At 50.2% G+C, this 12578-nt stretch overlaps 1 non-coding gene across 1 annotated transcript; it reads left to right on the forward strand.

Moving 5' to 3' along the window:
- Positions 1-784: 784 nt before the first annotated feature.
- Positions 785-857, forward strand: TRNAI-AAU. Its single transcript has one exon. It is a non-coding gene; the product is annotated as a tRNA-Ile (tRNA).
- Positions 858-12578: the final 11721 nt, after the last annotated feature.

A 12578-nucleotide genomic window follows, 5' to 3' on the forward strand; every position in this document is an offset into this window, starting at 1 on the left:
CCCTTTTAGTGATTTTACTAGAAAACAGCCGTCCCTGTTTAGAAGGTAAGAGCCTCCTCGAGGTTTGAAACCTGTTCAGTCTGATCCATCTGGTGAGAGCTGAATTCTAGGGATGGAAAACACGAGCTTAAGGAGGCAGAATTTTTTTGCGCACCTGGGATTCTGTCTCTTAGAATCACTGGGGACATTGGGGTTTGTCCTTTTTGTTTCACCTCTTGCTCCATCCACTGTCTGATCCCTCTTTTCTCTTCGTCTCTTGCTTCCTTTGTCCTTTCTCCTGTTCCCCTCCCAACATCAGGTTTTTTTCTCCTGCTGATAACAGCTCACGTTAACTGATCACTCTCGTTATAGTGTGTATGGCAACACCCATTTTTTTCATGTTCTCTGTGTGTATATATATCTTCCTACTGTATTTTTAACTGCATGCATCCGATGAAGTGGGTTTTAGCCCACAAAAGCTTATGCTCAAATAAATGTGTTAATCTCTAAGGTGCCACATGTTCTCCTTGGTCTTTTTGCAGATAAATTAATGGAGGGTAAGTCCATTAATGGATATTTGCCAGGCTGGGTAAGGAATGGTGTCCCTAGCCTCTCTTTGTCAGAGGGTGGAGATAGATGGCAGGAGAGAGATCACTTGATCATTACCTGTTAGGTTCAGTCCCTCTGGTGCACCTGGCATTGGCCACTGTTGGCAGTAGGATCTGGGGTTGGATGGACCTTTGGTCTGACCCACTATGGCCATTCTTCTGTTCTTATGAAGGGAGGGGCAGAGCCCTGTGACAGAGTTTCTGTAGTGTAGTGGTTATCACATTTGCCTAATATGCAAAAAGTCCTTGGTTTGAAACCAAGCAGAAACATGATGGCTTCCTTTTCTCAGCTCCTTGTGGCCTGTCCCTGCTGTTGTAGGAGCAGCAGTGATTTCAATGCTCAATAGGTCTGTTATACTTCCCCTCCCACCTGCTTTTGTCTCCTCTCCCTCTCTGAATGCCTGTGAAGTGGCTTTCCCCCTCCCCCCTCCCGCTCCCTCCTGCAATGCTTGTGGGATGAATGGGCTGGTTGAAGAGCAGAAGATCTCCCAGGCAGACAAGGTGTCTGGGACTCTCATTAGGCAGCAATCACACACCCAGAGCATGGACACTGCCCAAGGTGAAGTGTGACCCACCAGATGCAGCCAAGTCATCTCTAGTCGCAGGCCATGAGGAGCAGGTCCTTAAAAGGGGAAGGAGCCCTGTGCTCAGGAGTCACTCACAAGCTTGTACCTCCAGTGAATGCCCTTCGCCCCGACCGCCTGGACAGTGGTTCGCTGCATTGCATTTCATTGTGCCTCAGGAAGACTTACCTTCATCACACTGTCCATCGCGGCGCTGTGGGACACTTACCTTGCAGAATCCTGACATCTCCAGTGCCAAGCCAGTCCTGACAGCGTGAGTGTGACACCGCCCCCTTCTTTTGATCTTAGGTGTCAGTATAATAAACGTGCTGCTTTCTGCCAAACTCTGGTGGGTCATTAGTCCTCCCTACGCTGACTAGCTGGTCCAATTTTGGGTAACATCTGCGATAAACCCAACCCCTGCAGGACAGAGGGTGGGGAAATGAGCTGAGAAAGAGCCTTGGCTTCAGCAGGGGAAAGCTAGAGGATCTGGGCCAGTCACCTTTTGGAGGCTTGTGATTGGCCTCCTCTGCTGCTGGAGGTTGGCCGGTGGAGGCCGGCTCTTCCTGCTGGCCTCCTCTGCGTGACTTGCCAAAGGAGGAAGTGAGGCAGGAATGGGGCAAAAGAGGAAAGTGGAGCTGAGGAAGGCAGGGCAGAAGCTAAGCGCCTCAGTGCGGCTCAGTGGGGTTAGTAGAGCGTCACCATTCGTTCTGCAAAGCCGGGGGAGGTGCGGTTGGCTGCTGGGAGGCAGAATCCTGTGCCTGCCTCTTGGCTTCCCAGGGGTGGCTACTTGCAGCCCAGGAGAAGGATGGTTCTGGTGAAAGGACGACAAGCAAAGCTCTGGGAGGAGATTTGGGTGTGGGGTGCGGGCTCTGCGCTGGGGGAGGGGGTTGGGGTGCAGGAGGGGTGGTGCTTACCCCAGGCACTGCAGCTCCCAAAGTGACCGGTGACACAACCCTCTGGCAGCAGCTCCTAGGTGGGCGGGGCCAGGGGGTCTCTGTGCGCCGCTGCCTGCAGGTGCTGACCCCTGAGCTCCCATTGGCTGCAGTTCCTGGCCAATGGGAGCTGCAGAGTTGGTACTCAGGGTAGGGCAGCGCATAGAGACACTCCCCCCGCCCCAGGGGATGCTGGGACATGCCAGCCACTTCTGGGAGCGGCACGGAGGGACGGAGGCAGAGTGGGCAGGGAGCCACCTTAGTGCTGCTGGCACATCTCTGCACACCCGTTGTGGGGGGAGGGGAGCAGAGGGCTCCATGCGCTGCCTGGGGTAGGGGCAGAGCACGGAGCTGCCTCCCCTCCCGGGTCTATTGCATGGCCCCTCCCCTCACACAGAGGGACTGGTTTGCTGGAGCCTGACATGACAAACCCAGGGGTGAGATGTCTGAGGATTTACTCACTGAGGGCTGGGCTCAGGCAGCCAGTTTCATGCAGGTGTTTCACCCCCCAGACCCCCCCAAGTCTCCTCTGACCGTATTTACCAGTGACACTGCACGTGGGTGGGGGGTCTAAGGGGCTCGGCGAGGCTGAGGGGGCAAGAAATGCTGGATGTGATGCACCCCCCTTTGGAGGGGGGCTGGGCTGCAGCCTGCCGCCTTCAGAGTGCCACCGACAGACCCTCCCGAGCAGTGGGGGAGCCACCAGTACCCAGCCCATGGCCCCGCCTGTGCTCTGCCCCCATGCCCTGCCCTGGCTCGGACTCTCCCCCCGAGAACCGCCCCCACACAGGGGTGGGCAGATCTTCCACCTGATCAGCCCCGAGCCAGGTCTCTGTGCTGCAAATTATTCCAGCACCTGGGAGGGAAAGCGCAGCAGCCCACAGCTCCAGCTCTGGCAGCTCTTTGCTCTCACTGGGATAGGAGACAAGTCTATCACTGCTCAGCAGGGTGACCAGATGTCCTGATTTTGTAGGCACAGTCCTGATATTTGGGGCTCTTTCTATAGGCATCAATTACCCCCCCCCCACCTCCCTCCTGATTTTTCACACTTGGTGTCTGGTCACCCTACTGCTCAGTGTGAGGCGAATGGCTCTGTGTTCTCTGCCGTTCATGGTGGGGAGTTTCCCCACTGATAACAGTTCTTCCTGGGTCGGGGAGGGGAGAGAGAAGAGGGGTTTGCTCTGTTTCATTCCTCTCCATTTTCTGTTCCTCCCCGTCCCTTCCAGGGTCCTCCCTTCCATTTCAGACTGTGCTGTGACACCCTCCCCGCACCCAGGACTCTGGAGCCTCTGGAGCAGCAAGATCCCATGAGATCCTCAGTGACCAAGGGTCTTTTCCAACTTCCAGGAGACCCCAGCTTGAGACTAAAGGAAGCGCTCTTCCTTCCTGGGGATCCTCTCTCCCTTCCTGGAGATCAAGATCATGAAGCCTCGGCCTTGCCTCTTGGGTCTGAATTAATGTCCCATTTCCCACTATCTGCTCAAAAGAAACAAGTTTCTAACCCCGGTGAGCAGAGTTAATTCAGTTCTCAGCTGGACTCCTTCAACCACATTCCTTAGGAGATACAGACTCTCTGTGACACAGACTGACTGGGGTTCATCTCTGCATGTCCCCAATGGGGAAGGAAAGACACTGAGGGCGAAGGAAGATAGGCAGAAGGAGTCAAATTTAGGCGGTCCCCGGAGCCAGTTGATTGAGCGGCCCTGGAGTCAGCCACTGTGGCCACTGCAGAAGTCACAGAGGTTGCAGGAAGTCACAGAATCCGTCACTTCCACCACCTCTGTGACAGACACGGAGACAAACCCCTCCCTGCTGTGACTGCAGTTCCTGGAAGGAAAGAGAAGAACAGAAACTGACGAGAGAAAGAAAAAGAGAGATTCCCTGTCACCTCTCTCCCCTGCTGCCTCCCCCCGTGTATTCTGTAACCCCATCTCACTGGGTTCCCTGTGCTGGTGCCATGGGGGTGACACTAGAGTTCTGGGGATTTGGGGGGCTCTTCATTTCTCAACATTTCACACAAATTTGTCTTTGGGCAAATGTAAATTGCAGAGCAGGCAGAGAAGTCGCCCATAAAGGGTCATATTGATCTGGTGACTGGTTCTGACCGGGGTCACACGTCCTCTGACACAGGCTCATGTGCAGAACATGGGAGCTCTGGCTTGTCCTAAATGCTGTAGAGTGTGAGTTCCTGGAAAGGGCAGGGGAGAGGGAGCAGGAGGAGAAAGGCAGAGGCATTGGAGAGGAGGAATTGGGGGGAGAAGAAGGAGAGAACAGAGAGACAATAAATGATTGAAGCAGAAGAGGTGTCCCAACTCCATCTTGCTCATCACAGGTGTTCAGAGAGACAGGTAGTTGCGGGTTTTCCAGTGTCAAGTCTGAACTTTGATTCTAACAATGTGCGTTGAACTATCAAGGGGATCTCCACATACCTGATCTCTTCCCCCTCCCCTTTTTAGTATTAATTTTTATTTTGACGTGTTTGGCTTAACCGTGATCGTCTCTTTCCCCACCTGTATTGCAACTTGGGGTTTATGTTTATTTTGCCTCCCTTTTGTTCATGTCATTATAACTGTAACAGCAAAGGAATCTGCAGGAGCAAAAACTGACTCAAAACTTTATTTCCCCATCATGCCGGAACATCCTACATACAGCTCACGCAGCTGGAATCATAACCCGCAAGGCCAGGGGATGGGAGATGCAGGTTTCCAAGTGTTCTGTCTTTCTCAGATGACACATTCCAGCCCCCTGTATTCCTCCATTTTGTATGACCTGCTGGACTTTGACACATTTATTGTCTCATTCTATTAATAATGAAATTGTAACACATTGTGACTGAAATTAAACCACTTCCAGATGAGGAAACAACAGAAGAGAAAAGCCATTATTGCATTGGCTGGGAATCAAACCCAGATCAACTGCTTGGAAAGCACCTACGCACACCACTATACCACCAATGCATCTGGCAGGAATAGCTTTCCTGCAGGTTCTGTGTGCTGGTAAAGGGGATGACACATGACCACAGAGTTAGTGAGCAGGGTGGATGGGCTGGAAGCTGCCTGACAGCTGGGAGCAGAGTTACCATCCCAGAGTGACTGAAAGGGGGCAAAGGTGAAACCAGATCTCACTGGAACTGGCCCCACACCTGCCCCGCCCCTAGGAGAGGGGAACTGAAGCTCAACTTCAATCACAGAAAAATCTTCCCTGAGAAGGAAGGGGACAGCTTGTTTTAAAGACCAGGTTTGTGTTTGTTCCTGCTACATAGGGAGGGGCTGGGTAGTGCTGATTCCAGCCCCCAGACTCTGGGAGGATAAGGAACAAATTCAGGCTGCCAGTGACCTGCAGGAGGGAGATGATCTTTTGACAGTGACGGACGCCTCGTCCTAAAGGCCTTTGTCTACCCCCTTCCAGTGACTGTTTGGCACAGAAATGCAGCCCCCACTCCTGAGTCTCTCCTGGGGAAATAATTTTTCTGTGCAAAACACCAAAGCTTTTAACAGAAAGGAAGAAAAGGAAATGGCCACATGATGGGACTAGGACATAAGAAATGAAACATAAGATCCTTATCCCATGTGCATTGACTTTTAACCGTGTTTGTGGTGGTGGTGTATCCGTGTTGGTCCCAGGGGTCCTCTGGGGCGCCGGGCATTGGCCACTTTCGGGAGAGTGGGCTAGATGAACTGGTCTGACTCAGTGTGGCTGTTCTTATGTTCTAACTACTGGTTATGGAAGAGACGAACTTCCAGGCTACACAGAACTGAAGAAGGGTGCTGGGTTAGCTCCACAGCTTGTCTCTTTCACCAACAGAGGTTGGTCCTCTGCAAGCTCTTACCCTCACCCGCCTTCTCTCTCTTGGACTCTGAAAAGTGCTTTCTCTCCACTCCCGTTGGAGAGACGTTAAGTTTCCCTTTGGGCAACTATCAGGCTAAAGCAATTGTATTGACTGTGACACTAGAATTGAAGATTTTATATTATAAATAAATGAGTCTAAACCTGAGGTTCTGGTTTTCACATTGGTTTTTCTAACTCAGTTCCCAATTCTCTTCTAGAAAGGCCTCCAGGACACCTGCCCAGCCCAGCAAAAGTGGCCAGGAGAAAGCCCACACTGCTGCTCTTTCAGGTAGTTGAAGGCTGCTATCAAACCCCCCTCACTCAGTCAGTCCCCAGGCTGTGGCAGTGCATAGGATTCTTCCATCCTAAGTGCAGGACTCTGCACTTCTCCTTGTTGAACCTCCTCAGATTTTTTTTGGCCCAAACCTCCAATTTGTCTAGGTCACTCTGGACCCAAACCCTGTCCTCCAGCGCTTGGATTCTTTACATGCTTTCACAGAGCAAAGAGCACATGTTCCATGATTTCATAGGGCAGAGTTTTGTGTTATCGGGAGCTTTCCCTGTGTGAATTTGACAGGTGGATCAACATAGAGACACATTGTGACCCTTCTCAGGGTGCTGAGGACTGTGAGTCTCTTGTTGCCACCTGCCACTAGGAAAAGGGAGTTTTCCATTTGGCAGCTGGATGTTAGTGACCAAACTCACCAGCTTGCTGGAACTCAAGGACCCTCCTCTGAGCTACAGCAGCCACCTTAACCCTTGAGTTCCTTCAATGTGTCCCCCTCTGGGGTCCAGCCCGGATCACCAGATACTCGGTGAAATCCCAGATCCTCTCTTCCCCAAGTATCCCAGGTTACTAGTTTTACTGTGGACCATTGCTACTGTATCTCACACAGCACCTGAGTACAGTTATCGAACAAGCAAAAAATTTATTTAACAATGGATAGAGATTTAAACAAATAAACATGAGTGATGGAAACCAACTGTTACCACTAAACAAAGGCAGAAAATGATAGAATCGAAAGGCCAGCACAAAAAACAGAGAGAGGAACAATAAGATACTAAAAGGACAATGGTTGGAACTCTCCATTTCTCTCAGTTTTTGGATTGATGGGTACTAGAGCTGTAGCAACAGTTGAGGAACCAGGGTAAATTAAATCTAAGGTTTGAGCTGCTAGTGAAGCATTTTCCACACTCACGGCATTCATAGGGCCTCTCTCCTCTTTGGATTGTTTGATGCCTAATAAGGTGCGAACTGCGATTGAAGGTTTTCCCACACTCAGTGCATTCATAGGGCCTGGCCCCTGTGTGGATTCTCTGATGTAGAGAAAGGGCTGAGCTGTGAGAGAAGGTTTTTCCACACTCAGTGCATGTATTTTTTCCTCTTTCGCCTGAGGATATCCTGCTGTGTTGTGGTTTCTGAGTTCCCCAACAGGAAATAAATTTATCCACTTTCTTCCCTGGCTGGTTTCCTTGATCTGTTTCTGGTCTGTGCTGAATCTCCCAGGATTTTCCCTGCTCATGACTCCTGGACACATTCCTTTTCGATCTTTGAGATAATGCTCTGTTTTTACCCACTGGCTCAACATTTTCAGGCTGAGAATTCTGCTCCTCTTTCTCACATGCCATTGCATCACCTGCTGTGACAGAGACAGAAACCTCAGACAGGGATGGAAAGGGGAAGACCAAACAAAAACAAGTGCTGAAGACAGGTCAAATAAAAATCAGGAGCTGAACTCCCCCAAACTCTTCCCCCAAATAGGAGAGAGGAGGGGGATGAATTCAGCCTTCACATCCCATCCAAATACGCAGGGGGAAGGGAGGAAGCTACTGCCTGGTGTCTGCTAGGATCTATAGGAAGCCATGAACAATATTTACCCTGAGGATATGACCCCTGCTAGGGACAATAATGAACTGAGAGACCTCCCAAGGGCTTTTTTGGGCATTCCAGATGTTTCCTTCAGGCACTTACAGATTCTGAGGTGGTTTAATGTTTCCTCACCTGTGCAGGGAGCTCTCAGGATCTCTCTTTCCTCTGACCGCTGGAGGTCTGGGACCCATGGCTCTTCCCCTTGTTCCAGCTGGGAGATCACATCACGTTGGAAAACTAGAAACCCTGCTCAGATGAAAGAAAACAAAGGAGTTCAGTTGATTTCATAAGACTTGGTCATAAAAAAACAAACATTCTATTAATTTAGCTTCAGTGCCTAGTGTGACCTGGTGGGCCAGGTCACTGAAAATGCCAAAGTTAGGGCAGGCTGAAAAAGGGAGAGCAGATGCTCCTAAAACTGCTGGTTAACACTGAAGTTAAACTCACTAACCAGTCACCAACTGGGGTATCGAGAAGCTGAAAAAAGAAATCACACGGCCCCCTTTATTCCATCCCAGTTCTCTGGCTCCTAATCAGCAGTGAGGTCCAGTACAGTGAGAGGTTATTTAAAAACTCTGCTCACATAAACAAAGTGTTCCTCTGACCCCAAAGGGTCACAGCCACATCACCAGGTCAGTATAGGTTTGGATATTACCCAAAATTCCATCCTTCCAGACAATCCTTTAGCATCTAAACTAAAGGTTTAAACGAAAGAAAGACAGAAAGAAGTTAACTGGAAAAGCAGTCAGATACATTCCAAAATGGATATATCAGGTTCTTAGCAGTATTGGTGAGTTGCTGGCTTGAAAGTCCGTCTGGAACACATCCACAGCTTGGATGGGTCATTCAGTCCTTCGTTCCAGGGTTCAGTTTGTAGAGAAGTTGCTCCAGAGGTAGGAAGGGGGATTGAAGACAGAATGGAGATGATGCAGCTGCCCTTTACATTCCTTTTGCCATGTGGCCTGTACTTCCTGTGTCCCAAACACAAGCTTCACAGCACGTGGCATGGAAAAGCCTTGAAGTTCTCATTACACAGGCATACCCCGGCATGTCTTGCTGACTCAATAGGTGTATCCCCTTGGTCCTTTCCATGGGCTCATTGTACAGCTGATGACTCTCAATGGGCCATCAAACAGGCTAGGCAGTGTTGATGCCAATATGCCTAGGGGTGTCACCCAGAAACACTGCACAAGTCTGGAAATACAGATATACCCTACATATCTATAACTCACAATACAAAGGTGATACAAACATAGAAATAATATTATCATACTTGGCAAATCATAACATTTTTACTGACACCTGGCATGGCATATCTAGCACAATTCATTGCAATTTTATCAGATTAGATTATTATTTTAATAATACCAAAGTGTCTCACAATTCCATACAGTGTCACACTTGGTAAACCAGTGAATTCCCAGGACCAGTTCCCCAGGGCCTTGAAGATGCCGAACACTATGCTTATGAGGGATTGAAATACCCACATATCTGCTGGGAACACACACACAGACACTGTGTCAGTCTATACCCCTGTGTTCACTCTTCTAGAAAATTATGATCAATTTTGTACACAGTATGGCTTGTGAGGTATCATATGAAAACGCATAATCTACTGAACATTATCCTCCTGTTAAAATGTGTAGTAACACTGTATGTAAAGTTATGAGATTTTACAGTATGAGATTACTGAAAATGTTACAATTCTGGGGAACACCCACAGATCAGTTCCTCAGAGACAGCAAGGCAAACAGCTGGTCAAACAGCCATTGTCCTGCAGGGGGAAGGTGTGAAGGAGACTTTTACATTCCATCACAGGGACCTCTTGAAGCTGTTGTGGAAAACAACCACACGATTGATTTTGAATCAGCTCAGCCTGAGGCTCTTTTCTTAGTTAAAAGTGCGCAGGGGGCGACAGCTATTGGAATATTGTCCCCCTGAGCTAAAAATCACACAAGCCTTTTAAAGCTTAAAACCCCAAAAAATGACACATATGTTGCACATTAATTACCTTATTTGGAATATATTGCAAAATATGATGCAAGCAATGTTGGAAATAATTAAGAAAGGGATAGATACGACAGAATATATCATATATCATATTTGTAAAAACAGCAAATAAATCCATGATAGACCCACATCTTGAATACTGCATGCAGATATTGTCGCCCCATCTCAAAAAAAGATATATTGGAATTGGAAAAGCTTCAGAAAAGGGCAACAAAAATGATTAGGGGTATGGAACAGTTATGCCAGACCTAACCCCCAGTTTCACTTGAGCAAACAGGAGCTATTTGACACTGTGTGATACGGCTCCTGTGCTCTGTTCCCAAAGTGTTCTGCAGCAGGGGAGGGTCTCTGGCAGTGTGTGCGTGTCACTGGCATATTGGGGTGATGCTGAAACAGGATAGAGTAGAGGTGGCATTGTGGGCTGGCATGAACCTTAACTCTTCATTTCCCCTTCCAAGATCCGAGGGGACAGGAACCCTTACCCAGCGAGGTCACATTCTCATAGTTCTCCTGCATGACATCCCAGTAGAGGGCTCTCTGAGCGGGGTCCAGTAGAGTCCACTCTTCCCTGGTGAAATGCACAGCCACCTCCTTGAAGGCCACCGGCCCCTGAAAGAGCGAGAGTCCAACACTCAGGACCTCTTTCCCCACTCACAGCCCCCCTATTTGTGGCAGAGAGGAGCCAATCAAATGGAAGCTCTGGGTGGATCCCACTCAACAGAGTCCCACCCCGACCCCGCTCAGCGTATCCAGCAAATACCAGGGTGAGGAGACGAAGAGAGACCCCCTTGTCTCTCCCAGCAGTTCCATCACACACCTACTGGCCACCGACTGATACAGGAGATGGAGCCCCTAGCAGGGTCCAGGGAGAGCTCCCTGGTAGGAAGCCCAATAACCTCCTCATTGTGAGGAGCAGGATATGAAGGGAGAGGCAGCTCCAATAAGCCTGACTCATGGGTGCCCCCTTCATATCTCACAGTAGCCGCTGGTTAGTGAGCTCAGGCTCCAGCACTGGGAGTCTGGTCAGTTTGACTAGCTCCATGTAGGTGGGCTATTTTGTTTCTTCACAAATTAGGGCATTTCCGCCTCCGAACCTCCTGGGTCTGTTCCTAGAATCTAGGCCACTTATTAAATAACTCCCAGCAGGTTTGCCACACCCTCGCCTCCTCCTTTCCCCACGCTGTGAATTTCCTGCCCCGCTCCAACCTCCAAACCAGACTGTGCAAACCTTCCCATCTCCGGTGTATTTGCTGTCCCTCTCCTCCAGCAGGAACCCATCAGCAACCCCCCGACAATCTCTACCTGAGTTGGCTCCACTGCAGCCATTTCTCTTCCCTGTCCCACGCCAGGCTGGGATGAGCTGGAGCAAAACATGGATGCCATTCTGCAGCCTGTCTGGGGGAGAAGGGCAGTTGTGGGCGTTTCAGAACCGGTTTTAGTTAATTTCACATCAGAATTCCCCCAGGCCCTTTCCCTGCAGACAGACACCCTAGATTCTGCCATGCTGGGAAATGCTCAGTCTGTTTATTACAATGTAGATCTGGCCCCTCCTGCCAGGCTAAGCCCAGACACACTTTTAACCTCCCTTCTCCCTCCCCTCACCCCGTAACAATGTCTCTGAACACAAGGCTAGAAAAGAGCAGAACCAAAGGAGTCACTGTGGGGGATTCCCTCGGACACTGACCCCACGGCAGCCACACCCCAGCAGGGGGAATATGGAGTCAGGAACTGGCTTTTCCTCTCTCTGATCCTTGTTTTGTCCACTGGAAAGTGGTTCTGCCCAGGGATGCAGCAATACATGTGTCTGGGTGGACTAGAGAGCTGGAAATCTCTCCCCACACTCATTTCTCACACTGCCCCTTTCAGTCTCTCCTTCCCGTCCTCTCTCCCTGCCCCTCTGGCTGGGAAAGTCCCATTCCTGGGGGCTTTGCTCTCCCATGGCTGGATTTTCTCCTGGCAATTGCTACTGGGAGGAGAAATGAGGAGGGGCTGTTTGTGCAGAGTCACTTTCTTGCCAGTCCCCAGCACTTTCCCTGAGGTCTTTCAGTTACCTGGAGACTCTGGCTCAGAATTTAGTATTAACAGGGCCCAGGGCTGCCCTAGGGGGCTAGGACCAGCTGGAGAAAGTCATCCCCTGGGCCAGGCAGAGAAGCAGCTTTAATTAAGGTCACTTCCCAGCACAGAACCCCACTGGGGGAGCAGCAGCTGCTAAGCCTGGTCTCCCAGATCACAATGGAGGCTGCAGCATCTGACCCAGGAAGCTGAACCCCAGTATCCTGAGCAGAGAGGGACAGAGCGTTTGAGCAGCTTTCCTCCTTTAGCTCTTTGGGGAGACCAACTAATGAGAGCCCCTCCTCACAGGGAGAATTGCTGATCTCATTTGCCCCACTGTCCATCCAGAGTCACTCCTTGTCTTTCCATACAGTGACTCTGGATTAACAATGGTCTCAATGAAACCAGAGTTCAGAAAGACTGAGTCCAGAATGCTGGGGAAGAGACCATCGTGTGGCAGCGCTGACCCCCCTCCCACCTCCCTCATCCCCCGGATCCAGGACAAGGACTGGACAATGGACTGGACAATCTAGGACAATGGAACGGGAAGTTCCTCCAGTTTTAAAGAGGGGAGAAGAGCAAAAATCTGTGATTTCACCTCACAGTGTCTGATAAGTGGCTAGAAAGTTATCACAGTGACTGGGCCTGGCCGGGGAATGTCGGGCAGTGCTTGGAGCCAGGATTCTGGCATAAGCTAATTAGGGAGAAGAAGCGAGGTCGGGAGCAGCCCCCA

This window comes from Mauremys mutica, unplaced genomic scaffold (assembly GCF_020497125.1).
Source record: "Mauremys mutica isolate MM-2020 ecotype Southern unplaced genomic scaffold, ASM2049712v1 Super-Scaffold_100084, whole genome shotgun sequence".
Taxonomy (NCBI): domain Eukaryota; kingdom Metazoa; phylum Chordata; order Testudines; family Geoemydidae; genus Mauremys; species Mauremys mutica.